The sequence below is a fragment of the Choloepus didactylus genome, chromosome Y (assembly GCF_015220235.1).
Source record: "Choloepus didactylus isolate mChoDid1 chromosome Y, mChoDid1.pri, whole genome shotgun sequence".
Taxonomy (NCBI): Eukaryota; Metazoa; Chordata; class Mammalia; order Pilosa; family Megalonychidae; genus Choloepus; species Choloepus didactylus.
Window position 1 is genome coordinate 26620569 of NC_051335.1, and position 14458 is coordinate 26635026.

Consider the following 14458-nt stretch of genomic DNA (forward strand, 5'->3'; position numbering starts at 1 on the left):
CAGGTATCCACCACCAGCTACCCCAATTCTTTAGAACCTAAAAAAGGTTGTCTAAAGTGTGCGTAAGAGTGCCCACCAGAGTGATCTCTCGGCTCGTTTTGGAATCTCTCTGCCACTGAAGCTTATTTCATTTCCTTTCACATCCCCCTTTTGGTCAAGAAGATGTTCTCCATCCCACGGTGCCAGGTCTACATTCCTCCCCGGGAGTCATATTCCACGTTTAAGCAACCCCTTTTAATCTCATTCACCTTCAATACAACTCTGATACTTATAATCCCATTAATAGTCATTACCCCTGTCCACTCCCATACCTTTTAATTTATCCTCCTTAACATATCCAAACATATTAAGTTATTATTTACCCTTCACTAACTTCTGTCTGTCTCTAGGTCCCCAATATTCTACATTAGAAGACATTGATTTGACATGGTTCAGGGAGTTCGGAGTAGTGGTAACATACAATATCTCTTTTGTGTCTGATTTATTTCATTCAGCATTATGTCTTCAAGGTTCATCCATGTTGCTATGTATTTCAGGACCTTTTTCCTTACAGCTGCATAGTAATCCATCATATTTATATGCCACATTTTGTTAATGCACTCATCTTTTGAAGGACACTTGGATTGCTTCCATCTCTTGGCAATTGTGAATAATGCCTCTGAACATCAGTGTACACATGTCTGTTCATGTCACTGCTTTCAAATCTTTGGGTATATACTGAGAAGTGGAATTGCCTGATAGTAGGGTAAATCAATATCTAGTGTTTTGAGAAACCACCAAACCATCTTCCACAGCAGCTTTACCATTATACAATCCCACCAGCAATGAATAAGAGTCCCCATTTCTCCACATCCTCTCCAGCATTTGTTGTTTCCTGTTTGTTTAATGGCAGCCATTCTTATTCTTGTGAGATGATATCGCATTGTCGTTTTGATTTGCATTTCCCTAATAGCTATTGAAGATGAACCTTTTTTTCTTGTGTTTTTTAGCCATTTGTGTTTCCTCTTTGGAAAAAAAATGCCTTTTCATATCTTTTGCCCATTTTATAATTGGGCTGTTTGAACTATTGTTGAGTTGTAGGGATTCTTTATATATGCTGCATATCAGTCTTACCAGATGTGTTTTCCAAATATTTTGTTCCAGTGCATTGGCTGCCTCTTGACTTTTTTTCACATAATCTTTTGAGATGCAGAAGCTTTTGATTTTAAGGAGTTCCTGTTTATTTATTGTCCTTTTTGTTGCTTGTGCTTTGGGTGTAAGATCTAAGAAGCTACCTCTGCTTACTATGTCTTGAAGATGTTTCTCTATATTATCTTCTGAGAGTTTTATTGTTCTGTTTCTTATATTGTGGTCTTTGATCCACTTTGAGTTAATTTTTGTATAAGGTGTGAGGTAGGGGTCCTCTTTCATTCTTTTGGATATGGATATCCAGTTCACCCAGCCCCATTTTTTGAAGAGACTGTTCTGTTGCAGTTCAATGGATGGGGGCCCTTATTAAAAATCAGTTGACCATAGATCTGGGGGTCTATTTCAGACATCTCAATTCGATTCCATTGATCAATATGTGTATCTTTGTGCCAATACCATGCCGTCTTGACCACTGTGGCTTTATATTAGGCTTCAAAGTTGAATCCACTCAAGGGCACCCTCCAGCTGAAACATGCCTGGTTCCCTGTGTGCCTTGATCCTCTGGTGTGTGGGAGGTGCTACTTTTGCTTCCACATGGTGCCTGCTTCTATCCCCTCTTCTTGCCTGTGCAACCTTGTGACTTCCATGGTAGGAGAGTAAATGCGGCCAGTTCTCATCTGCTGCCTCTCAGGTTCCCTCTGAGGAGCTCCCTGTCACGTGGTTGTGGAGGATTATCTACCCAGTTAATTGTTAAGCTTGGTGGACAGGATTGGAGAGCCTCTGTTCTTTAGTCTCCTGGTGGCTGTCTCACTGCTGCCACCCTGGGAGGCGGTCCCGGCCAGACAAACTCACCCTATCCCTCAAGGTGCAATCTCTCCACCTCTCCATCCACGTCCTATCCATGCACCACAGAAGTCCGTCTATGACTGCTTACATCCTGAATCTGCAGTCCTGGGCGTCCTCCGACTCCTCTCTAGTTTCGGTCACAGAGGAGAAGCCCACTCTGCCTCACTCCCTCCGTCATCTTCCTGTCTCTATGGTTTTGCCTTTCCGGAATGTCATATAGTTGGAATCATATAGTAAGTAGCCTTTCAGACTAGCTTCTTTCATTTAGCAATATGCATTTAAGGTTCTGCTGTACCTTTTCCTGGTTTGACAGTTCATTTTCTTTTATATTTGATGAATAATATTACATTGTAGGGATGTACCACAGCTTTTTTATCCATCCACCTACTGAAGTACATCTGGATTGCTTCTGATTTGGGGCAGTATTGGAGAACTGCCTTTTGATGCCTCTCTCTGGTTACCAGTACAGAGATTCCTGCAAGCCACCCTGCCATCAAGCCAACTGTTTTGCCTTAGGTGTTTCTTTCAGGGTTCAGCTTTGGAAATTCAGATCTTCACCTTCAGGTCTTCAGCTTCCATTTGACTTCCCACCCCTTCCACTGAGGATTGTGGGGTTACATCAGGTGAGGAATCATTCTGTTCCACATTGCAGAGAGTTCCTGAGAAGAGAGCTGTTTCTCTGTAAGAGGGAAAAGTTTCATTCATTTAAACTGCAAAATAAGTTACCAATTATAATGTATTGTGCAGTTGTTTAATTTTATAGAAAACCTATTAATAATATACCCAAAACTGAACCTCTTATGTCTACGTTCCTCCTGTTTATTATTTCTACTTTGGTCCTTGGTTCCTCGAATGAGTGAACTATTATTGGTGTTAATATCATGTACAGTGTACAGATAAAAGTGTGAATTGGAGAGAAGGTTTTAACAAGATAAGAATGCTTTTAAGTTAAGAGTTTGATGGCTCAATCCATGTCATTTTATATTCTAAGGAAAGCTTTGAATTGTTTAGGAAGTAATTAGCTCATATATTCAAAGGAAGAGAAACATGGATAACCGTCACATGAAAATTTCTCAAGTTTTGCCTAGCAAAATATGAACCATATATACTTATCTAAGGGATACACACATGTGGTGCTTCAGGTAATTCAACTGAAGTGCCGTTAGCCTCCCCCAAGAAGGCAGTCTTATCTGGGTAAATTTTTTAATAGGAAAGAAAACAGCTTTGTACAGAGGGAGAATTGAAAGATCTTCCTATGTCAGTTGGGGCTGTTGGTGCTTACTGCTCTGACTGAGACCTGCTTTGAAAGGAAAGGAGAGTGGGTTCAAGGTATTAGTCCTATGCCTTCAATATTGGCTGCAGCCTTTTTGAAAGTCAGGCTTTATTCCTTTTCCAGGGTCTGCTTTGGGATCAAGAATCTTCTTTATTTTTACTGCCTCTCAGCCTTGGCCTGGTCTTCAAGTTTCTGAATTTTTAGGTCTCCAACTCACATCTTCAAGTTATAGGCACTTAAAGCATTTAAATGAATCACCTCAGTTGTGGTGTCTGCGCTCTTACACCAGGCACAGTACTGAGCTAATATTTCCAGTTTCTTACCTGGCAATATGGCTGACAGAAAAGTATTGTGACTGATGTTCCCAGATTGCTGGATCCCCAGATTCAGAAGCAACTGGCATTTATCGAATAATTACTGTGTTGGGCACTGTATGAACAGTTTATGTATGAAAGTATTAAAGTATTTAATCTTGATGATAGCCCTTTCCTTCAGTACTATTATTACTCATATTTTACAGATGGGGAAATTGAGGCTGCTTACACAGTCTAGATAACTTGCCAATGGTCACAAAGCAAGTAATTTGCAGAGCAGGGATTTGTACCTGGGCAATCATACAACACAGTCCACATGCTTACCACTATACTGCAAGGTCCCTCATATCTTGTGTTTCACTCTTCTTCCCCTAGCACATGCCCTCTAAGCAGCAGTAGTCATTCCTTCTTGATCACCTTTCATCTATCTAATTTGAGTTTAATACTCCTTTTTTTCTAATAATCCTTCTCTCCTCCTCCTCTAATCCTTCATATTCAAAGTTTAACCAACTGCCTCTTCCCCCAGTCCCCCTCCTGGGAAACTTAACTCTTCAATTCTAGAAAGCTGGCAGCCTTATCAAACAAAGAAATCCTACTGTAATTCTCAACAATGCCTGGGAGGCTGAGTTTGTGGGGTCATTTGGCCCCTTTTGATATGTAAATACATTGGTAAGGATCAAGGTTTCCTGGGATATCGAGAGTGTCAGTAACTCAGCTATAGTCTGTGGTATGGTAAAAGTTGCTTGTTTGCTGGCTTTTGGGAGCTCATGTCTAGAGACAGATGCAACTAGTGGAGGGTACTCTTTATGGCAATGCCTAAATTCAGTCTTTAGCCAGTCTCATTTTAAGACTTCTTTTACTTCCTAAACTGAGGTTTTGTTTGCTGGGCTTACTTATTTAGACTCCAACTCATGTTATGTGCCTTATTACTCTGGTTCTGCCAGTGAGGCTTTCTTTAACCCCAGCAACTCAGGCCTATTTGAGTAACAACTTAGCAGTTATGAAAATGAATGTTCAAGTTGACAGGAGTTTTGAGCCGACCTACTAAGGAATGAACAAGTGTGTTTTAGGGAGCCCATGCTAGGTTTTTCTCATTTACCTTTAGATTTGCATATCTTCAGTGATGTCTCACTTTCACAGGGCCTAGGGATTTACTTTGGTCTACCCAGGAAGTTACTTTGTTTCATGAACCTTGCCTCTGAATAATGCCAAATATCAAGAATTATAGTCACTTTACATTTACTCTGCCATTGGATGCGTAATGTCTTCTCACATCAACCTTAAGTAGCTTTAGGCAGAATCTGGAAAGTGCCTTCATTCTGAGGTCCAGTGGGCAGTGTGTGGTAGGACAGAAGCCCATTTGGCATTAGACTTTCCATGATCAACAACTTGTTGCCTCCTTAGAAAATGGTTAAAATTTATTCAAGGCCTTTGGGGTCACAGCTACCACCAGATCTCTTCTGGGTTGTGCAGTGCCCCTCCTAAGCCTCAAAGTAAGGGATGTGTAGATTGAGAGGTAGAATATATGTGTAAGTGGAGTATTAGAGCTGGACAGATGATGACATGATTAGGCCGTATCAAGTTTTAGGTAGTAACACTAAGATCTGGGGTTGGCTGGGGGGTGGCTTGTCCAGTCTTCCCCGGGCTGGGTTGAGAATCCTTGCAAACTGCAGCCCCTCCAATATTTTTCCTTTTGCCTCTAAAGTGGTCTTTGAGTCTAAGCATCTTTTCTATTAAAAAAAATAAAAATAAAGGAAAATAGTGAATAGGTGTGAGATAGTCAATAGCTGGTCAGGATCTCCAGTCATACAGGTGTTGCTATTAGGAATTCTTCTAGTTGATTGTTTTTGGTAGGGGAGATGAGGCTGGGGCCTGATGATTCAAGACAAGAGGGAGAAGAAAGTGGGGAAGGGATAGAGAGTCCACCTGGAATCTGTTTAAAAAGAGAAAACTGCAAGTGCTTTGAAGTAATAAAAAATCAGTCCAGGAAGAAATGTGATCTCAGCACCTATCTTCGTATTACTACTATCACTGCCCCCCACCCCTTCTACTTAATATTTATGTCCAGCTCCACTGCTACTCCCCTGTGTTGGTCCTGGGTCTGTTTATTTTGGGGGTCAGTAATGTCCCATGCTCTGGGTGAATTTAGGCACTGGGTGAGTGATTGGGTTCAGTTTTCATTTAGGCTGCTAAAGCATTATGGAAAGGGTAGTTTCCTGTGGTATGGGGATGTCTCAGTGTAAGGGAGCAGCAGCAGAAGAGGTATGTGAGGAAGCATTTAGAGTAGGGGTACATAACCTGTAAGAAATGAGACACAGGTTTTTATAACCCATTAAGTGCCCCCCAAGTTAGGGGTAGTTGCAGCTCTGCTATTACCTACCCCTACCAAGTAGCCACTGTGATTATTAGCAGTAACTTTGAAATTACTCTGTAGCTCTCTGTTTAACTCCAAAACTGTTCACTATGGTTGAAAATGGAGATCATGGACCATCATCTTTGTATAGTAAAATCCCCACTTGAGATGCCCCTATTATTATATCCACCCGTCCTCTCTATCCTTCCCTGGCTTCCATTTGTTATTGGGATTGATGAGCCAATCTGTATTATAAATGTTTATCAAGTACCTACAACTGTAATAAATTTTCGGGTTGATGAGAAAAAAGGGTATGTGGGCTGAAGTGGAGATTTGGAAGTGTGTAAAGATCTTAAAGGTTTACTGTGGATTTCACATACCCTGGAGATACTTACTGTCTCTGGTGAATACAGGACATTTAGGCAACAAATATGACTAAAGATATTACATTTTAGGCCATCTAAAACTTTAATGACTTGTTTATCAAATTTTACACTTGAAGATGAGGTGAAGAAAAGTTACTGAAGTTATTGAGAAGTTTAGTTGATTCTGGAATTTTGTTAACTCAATACAGGAATACATCCTCAAAGAAGAAGACTGCCTGTACAGTATGATAGGGATCAATACCCATTTTCTCTCCAGGGAACAGTACATGGTGGAGGCAAGATGCTTGTTCCTTTGTATTTAAGGTGCCTCTTACCACATATATTGGGGAGATTGTAGCTGACCTTGGGATGGAAACTAAAATGATGAGAACAAATTACACTCCTGGTTTGATTGGGAAGAGGAAAGAGCCTTATGGTAATAGCATCTTTTGCTCTTGGTACACTTAGCCAAAAGAGCTTTATGCTCATGACCATTGCTAAAGTTTAATCATTGATCACTGCCCTCTGGAATGGCAGTGCCCCATATTAAATTATCCTTTCATCAAATGAAGTGCTTACTGTGCTTAGATTTTGGGGCCCTGAAAGCTTCCTTTGCACTTACTGGTTTGAATCCCTACACTAATCAGATGTTAAAAAGGGGTCATAAAAGGAAAGATTTGGGTTTCTTTTTTTAAGTTTGAAAAGTGGCATATTGACAAAGCTGGGAAGAAATTTCTGAATCCTCACATTTAGGCCCTAGAACACATGGCATTTAAGTGAAAAGCATTGGATTTTATAAATGGGAGAACTGCAAACTGAGCAAGCTTTTCACAAGAGGTGGGTGGAATAAATACTTCTTTCTCTGTACTTAGAATATGGGTGGGATACATGGATATGGTTCTTTGCTTGGCCATTTCAGTGATATAAAGGAAGCCCATGCTGCAGCACAGGAGATACTTCACTTTTGCAAGTAAAGGTTAGTTTGTCTTCATTGATCAGTCCCTACCTTGGACTAGATACTCGGGCCTTCCTATAGTCCTGTAGACTCTATCCATGGAAAGAGGCTTTTTTTAAAAAAAATTCAATTTTATTGAGTTATATTCACATACCTTACAATCATCCAAAGTGTACAATCAGTTGTTCACAGTACCATCATATAGTTTTGCATTCATCACACCAATCTATTTTTTTGAACATTTTCCTTGTACCAGAAAAAGTGAAAATAAGAATTAAAAAAAACGTAAGGACGAACACCCAAAACACCCCCCACCCTATTTTTCATTTAGTTTTTTGTCCCCATTTTTCTACTCTTCCATCCATACACTGGCTAAAGGGAGTGTGATCCATAAGGCTTTCACAATCACACTGTCACCTCTTGTAAGCTACATTGCTATACAATCAGGAAAGAGGCTTTTTATGACCTCCTAACAAGTTGTGAAGTGCCTCTTGTCGCACACCCTGTTACTAAAAGGAAATCACAATTGCCTATAAAGCACCCCCTAAAAATGAACTAGGCAGCAAAACTTCAGATGGGAATTTACCATCCCTATCAAATACATTACAATTTCATTGGTGGTGAAATTCATTAATGTCTGGTAAGAGTACTGGCATTAGTACCCATTTACAAATATTTAAGGTCAGGAAATTTTCTGATACAACATTGGCTGGCACCATAGTGCACCTGCTCTTCAGGAACATTTGCGGTAGAATCTTCAAAAGATGGCAAAAAGGTAGCTCCAGGACAATTTTTACCTGAAATACTGCACTGCATTGATCCATTTATGACCCTCCAGTGACATCATTGTGACATTTAAGAGAGGGAGAAGCTGTTTAGTTTGGACTAACACATTTTGTCAAAGTAATTCTCCTTTTAGCCAACCCAGTTCCACAATAATGATTTGCTTTTCGCCCATGAACTGCACCAAATCCGGATGTTCTTTTTTTTTTTCTTTTTTTGGGGCCAGGGTTTAAGGGTAAAAAAAACACTCAAGCCATGCTATTGATAAGAACACTTGATATCTCATATAACTACAAGAAAATTACAAACCAGAAAATCACACTGGCAATGTTAGATATTTACCTAAATCCACTAAAACCTAATACCTGTGAATTACAATGTCTTCAAGATTCCTACAATGTGTTGTTGGTTTACTACCACTGAAGTATCAGATTGAGATGCTACTGGAGTAATAATCCCTGAAGATAAACATGCAACCAATGTCACTGACACACAAAAAAACAGACAAATGATGTACTAGCATATTTCCATGATCATTGCTTGTTGTCCAGAGAGATGCACAGAATTTAAAGGTAAATTTAGGAAATTCATTCCAATTAGCAGTGCACTTTAATGCTTCAAATACAGCCAGAAATATAATTGAGATTTGTGGGATTAAATTTTAGCTTTAGTTTCTAATTTGTCTGATGTATCACAATACAGTAATTTTCTTAGGTGTATTATTGTGTGATCACAGTTATGACATATTTTGGTTCCTAAGACCATCTAGTTGTAATTTTGACTGTTGGTCGATTTTTCATGTTTCATGTTGTTGACAAGAATAGATTCGGCACCTCCTTATGGACACAAGGTAACCAATGTAGAATTTATGTAGTACCACATTTGTCCACACGGGAGCGCAGGTGGCAGAATTTACATGCACACTACATTTATCAAATTGCTCCCAGTAAAGGAATTAATATTGTACTAGCATTACAATCTCGTTCCTCCATTATGAGCTACTAGCATATTGTATCATTGTTAAGGGTCCTTAATACTACATGTTTATATAATGAGTTTTAAGGATTAGTCTGCCGTTGATAAAAGAATTCTTAAGTCTGGTATTTTGTTTATTTGGTTGTTTCAGATCTTACAAAGGCTATTTACCAGTTCCTTTAGTGTGTTCCTGCAATGGTACATTTTTTCTTCCCCACATTTTGTTATGCATCTTTAAATATCTAGTATTTCCAGTGTGATTTTCTGGTTTCTAGTTTTCTTGTAGTTATTGTGGAAACTAATCCTGTATTTACCCAAAAGACGATGTACCAAGATACTGCATTTCCTTTTGGAAATGTTTCGTTCAACATGTCCATTAGTAGTTTGGTCGTAGAAAACTTCTGTTAACATTATAATCTGTTCTCATTGCTACAGAGCCAAAAATAGATTTTAGTTTTGCTAAAGGCTGCTTATTCATTTCTAGTATCATTAATTTTATGTCCACATGCATTTGGAGTTTTAATCGCCTCCCTCTGCAACATTGTGGGGAAGTATTTCCAGGTTTGTCTCTGCCTTGTGGCAAATGTTAGTTAAACTGATCCCATCAGAAATTTGGTCCTGATAAAGGAACCATTATTACAATATTATGATGTAATTGAGCCAGAAGGATTTAGGATTTTTAAGAGTGATTTTTCATTTCCTGATTTTATCCAATTGCAGGTACTGGCTGATACAGTTTTGCATAGGTACTCTAAGGCATACTCCTGTTGTACCATTTCTTATTTAATTCTGTGTCATTTATTGGCTGCATTATTTGGTTCCTTACTATCAGCACATTAAAAACTTTATAATTTATTTTCATCAGCTACTAATATTAGTATATTTATCCTAAACCAATTATTGACCATGGGACTACTTTATCCCATATATGAAAAATGTCTGAGGGATATATATTTTATTTTTAAGGCTCAATGTACCATTGTTCTAAAATTCCCAAGTTTTGTTACCTCACATACTCACTTTTAGTATTGTAATTTTGTTACAGTAACTTCAGCTTATTTCTGTTACATCAGCCATTACCCCAGTAAGCACATGGTCTGTGACAGGCCATCCTGGGAACCAAAAAAACATAGTGTGTATGCTAGGAATTTGCACAGGTTTCTAGTTTTACCTTTTATATCTGTTGTCCACAAATGTGTTACAGTACAATTGGTTTAATTTCCTGCTCTTTTCTAGAAACCCCTATTGTACACTACTTTCAGCTGTATCTTTGGTTTCAAAATAAATTTTAGGTTTATTCTTGGTTAAAATTGTTTAGGTGGTGTATTTCTTTATTGCTTCTTGCCACTGGTTTCCTTAGTACATCCTAGGGCTTTATATGTATAACTGTCCATTATTAATGTGTGTGCTAGTTTGGATATATTATGTCCCCCAAGAAAAAGCCATGATCTTTTAATCCAATCTTGTGGGATGTTGGGATTAGTTGTTTCTATGGAGATGTGACCCACCCAACTGTGAGTGACACCTTTGGTTAGGGTGTGACCTCTGATTGAATGTTTCCTTAGAGGTGTGGCCACGCCCATTCAGTCTGGGCCTTGATTAGTTCGCTGGAGCTCTATAAAAGCTCAGACAGAAGGAGCTCACAACTAGCTGCAGCTGAGAGACACATTTTGAAGATGGCCATTGGAAAATGACACTGATATTTTAGAGAATGCCATTTTGAAACTAGCTTTTCTGAGTCTGCAAACTAGGTTGGAATTTTGATTGGAATTGTATTGAATCTGTAGATCAGTTTGGGTAGGATTGACATCTCAATGATGCTTAACCTTCCTGTCCATGAACACCAAATACCTTTTAGTCTCTAGGACCCCTTTTATTTCTTTTACTAAAGTTATGTAATTTTCTTTGTAGAGCTCTTTTACATCCTTGGTTAAATTTATTCCTAGGTACTTGATTTTTTTTTTTTTTTTTAGTTGCTATTGTGAATGAAATCTTCTGCTTGAGTGTCTCTTCAGTTAGGTCATTTCTAGTGTATAGGAGCACTACTGACTAATGTGCATTAATCTTGTTTCCAGCCACTTTGCTAAATTTCTTTATTAGCTCAAGTAGCTGTGTCATTGATTGCTCAGGGTTTTCGAAATATAAGATCATATCATCTGCAAATAATGACAGTTTTACGTCTTCCTTTCCAATTTGGATGCCTTTTATTTTTTGTCTTGGCAGATTGCTCTGGCTAGAACTTATGACACATTGTTGAACGATAGGGGTGATAGCAGGCATCCTTGTCTCATTCCTGATCTTAGAGGGAAGGCTTTCAGTCTCTCAACATTGAGGACCATGCTGGCTTTGGGTTTCTCATATATGTCTTTTTTCCTATTGAGGAAGTTTCCTTCAATTCTTACCCTTTGAAGTGTTTTTACCACAAGGGGGTGCTGAATTTTGTCGAATGCTTTTTCAGCATCTATTGAGATGATCATTTGATTTTTCCCTTTTGATTTGTGAATGTCTTATATTACATTGATTGGTTCTCTTATGTTGAACAACCCTTGCATGCCTGGGATGACTCCCCCTCCCCCCACTAGGTCATGGTGTATGATTTTTTTAATGTGTCTTTGGATTCGATTTGCAAATATTTTTTTGAGAATTTTAGCATCTATATTCATTAGGGAGCTTGCCTGTAGTTTCATTTCTTGTAGCATCTTTATCTGGTTTGGTATTAGAATGATGTTGGGTTCATAAAATGAGTTAGGTAGTGTTCCATTTTCTTTAATCTTTCGAAAGAGTTTGAGTAGGAATGGTTTCGGTTGTTTTTGGAAAGTTTGGTAAAATTCCCTGTGAAGCCATCTGGCCCTGGGCTTTTATTTGTAGGAAGCTTTTTGATGACTGATTGGATCTCATTACTTGTGATTATTTTGCTGACATTTCTATTTCTTCTCTGGTCAGTCTAGATTGTTTGTGTTTCCAAGAAATTATTCATTTCTTCTAAAATGTCTGATGTCTTGGCATACAGTTGTTCATAGTATCCTCTTCTGATTTTTTAAGTTTCTTTGGGATCTGCAGTCATGCTCCCCTCTTATTCATTATTTTGTTTATTTGGGTCTTCTCTCTTTTTTGACTTTGTCAATCTAGTAAGGGTTTGTCAATCTTGTTGATCTTCTCACAGAACCAGCTTTTGGTTTTATTTATTATCTCTATTGTTTTTTTGTTCTCCATATCATTTATTTCTGATTTAATCCTTGTTATTCCTTTTCTTCTGCTTGGTTTAGAATTAGTTTGCTGTTCATTTTCTGGCTTCTTCAGTTGTTCCATTAGTTCTTTGATTTTAGCTCTTTCTTCCTTTTTAATGTATGCATTTAGAACTATAAATTACCCCCTCAATACCACCTTCACTGAATCCCATAAGTTTTGATATGTTGCGTACTTGCTTTCATTCATCCCTAGATATTTAGCAATTTCTTATTTGATCCACTGATTGTTTAACCTCCAGATATTTGTGAATGTTGTAGATCTTTGATGGTTATTGACTTCTAGTTGCATTCCATTGTGGTCCGAGAATGTGCTTTCATTAACTTCAATCTTTTTAAATTTATTGAGGCTTGTTTTATGCCCCAGTATATGATCTGTCCTGAAGAAAGTTCCATGAGCACTAGAGAAGAATGTGTATCCTGGTAATTTGGGATGTAATGCTCTATATATGTCTGTTAAGCTTAATTCATTCATCACGTTGTTTAGGTTGTCCATTTCCTTACTGGTCCTCTGTCTGGTTGATCTATCTATAGGTGAGAGTGGTGTATTGAAGTCTCCCATGATTATTGTGGAAACATCTATTACTTCCTTCAGTTTTCCCAATGTTTGTCTCGTGTACTTTGGACCACCTTTATTGAGTGCATAAACATAATTGTTATTTCTTCCTGGTTTTCCATGCACCTGCTAGGTCCTGGGATTGGGAAGGGCTGCTGGAATTTCCATGCCACACCCTTAACTCTAGGCTGTGCACACTGCAGGCTTCTGTGGAGGAAGAGTGGATGCTGTCACAAGCCTGCCAAATCCCAGATTCCCTTACAGAAGGTCTCAGACACGGAGCTGCAAAGGATCATCTCCCCAGCCAATTGCCAAGATGGATGGATGAGGCATGGAAAGCTGCTGCACTCTGCATTTGTCTGTCTGCTCCAACCACCAGTTCCCAGCATGAGGGCTCTCAGCTATGGCTCCATGAAGGGTTATCACTCGAGCCAAGTGCTGAGGACTGTGCCTGGGACATGGAAGACTGCTCCCCTCTGCGTTCATTAGCTGGCTTCAGCTGCCCATTCCCTGGCAGCATTCTGGGCTAAACTCTCACCAGTCTTAAATGTCAGCTTTTCCAAGTACAGTCAATATGGGTGTGAAGTCCCTGGCAAGCTGGTGGAACCCTGGAATTGCTGTTCATGAGTGCTTTCTGTCCTTTATCTAGTGTTTTTCACAGAGAAAACTTTTGCTCTGTCTCCCCTAATCCACCATCTTGCCGGAAGCCAGTTCCATTTCTAAATAGCACATTAAAATGTGTTTTTGGGAATCTCTCCTTCATTTTCTTAATGCAATTTTATTGAGATATATTCATATACCATAAAGTCATCAAAAGTGTCCAGTCAGTTCACAGTATCACGATATAGTTGTGCCTTCATCACCACCAATTTTTTTTTTTAAATTAAGTTCAGTTTTATTGAGATATATTCACCTACCATAAAATCATCTATGGTGTACAATCAACTGTTCACAGTACCATCGTATAGTTATGCATTCATCACCCCAATCTATTTTTGAACATTTGCCGTATACCAGAATCAGAATAAGAATAAAAAATAAAAGTAAAAAAGAACACCCAGATCACCCCCCATCCCACCCTATTATTCATTTAGTTTTTGTCTCCATTTTTCTATTTATCCATCCATACACTGCATAAAAGGGGTGTAAGCCACAAGGTTTTCACACTCACGCTATCTATATAGTGCATAGGAATGTCCACCAGAGTGACCTCTCAACTCCAATTGAAATCTCTCAGTCACTGAAGCTTTATTTCATTTCATTTTGCATCCCCCTTTTTGTCAAGAAGATATTCTCAATCCTACGATGTTGGGTCCACATTCATCCCTGGGAGTCATATCCTGTGTTGCCAGGGATTTTTACACCCCTGGGAGTCAGGTCCCAAGTAGGAGGGACGGCAGTGAATTCACCTCTTGAGTTGGTTAGCTAGAGAGAGAGGGCCACATCTAAGCAACAAAGAGGCATTCGGGAGGAGGCTCTTAGGCACAATTATAAGCAGGTTTAGCCTGTCCTTTGCAGTAATGAACTTCATAAGGGCAAGTCTCGTGATAGAGGGCTCAGCATACCAAGTCATCAGGCCGCATTGTTTGTGAGAACTTCAGCAACAATCCTAGTCCAATACTTCCACATTTTCCCACAGCTCCTCTGGGGGCCCCTGTATATATA

The 14458-nt window shown here is 39.0% G+C and overlaps 1 long non-coding RNA gene across 4 annotated transcripts in view; it reads left to right on the forward strand.

Annotated features, from left to right (window-relative positions):
- The window catches only part of LOC119524301, a 101242-nt gene extending 87614 nt beyond the window's left edge, over positions 1-13628 (forward strand). For 3 of the 4 annotated variants that reach the window (XR_005214772.1, XR_005214774.1, XR_005214773.1), the window contains one exon: positions 12927-13628. This is a non-coding gene — a long non-coding RNA (uncharacterized LOC119524301). The remainder of the gene's footprint in view (positions 1-12926) is intronic. The other variant, XR_005214775.1, reaches the window with a different exon arrangement.
- Positions 13629-14458: the final 830 nt, after the last annotated feature.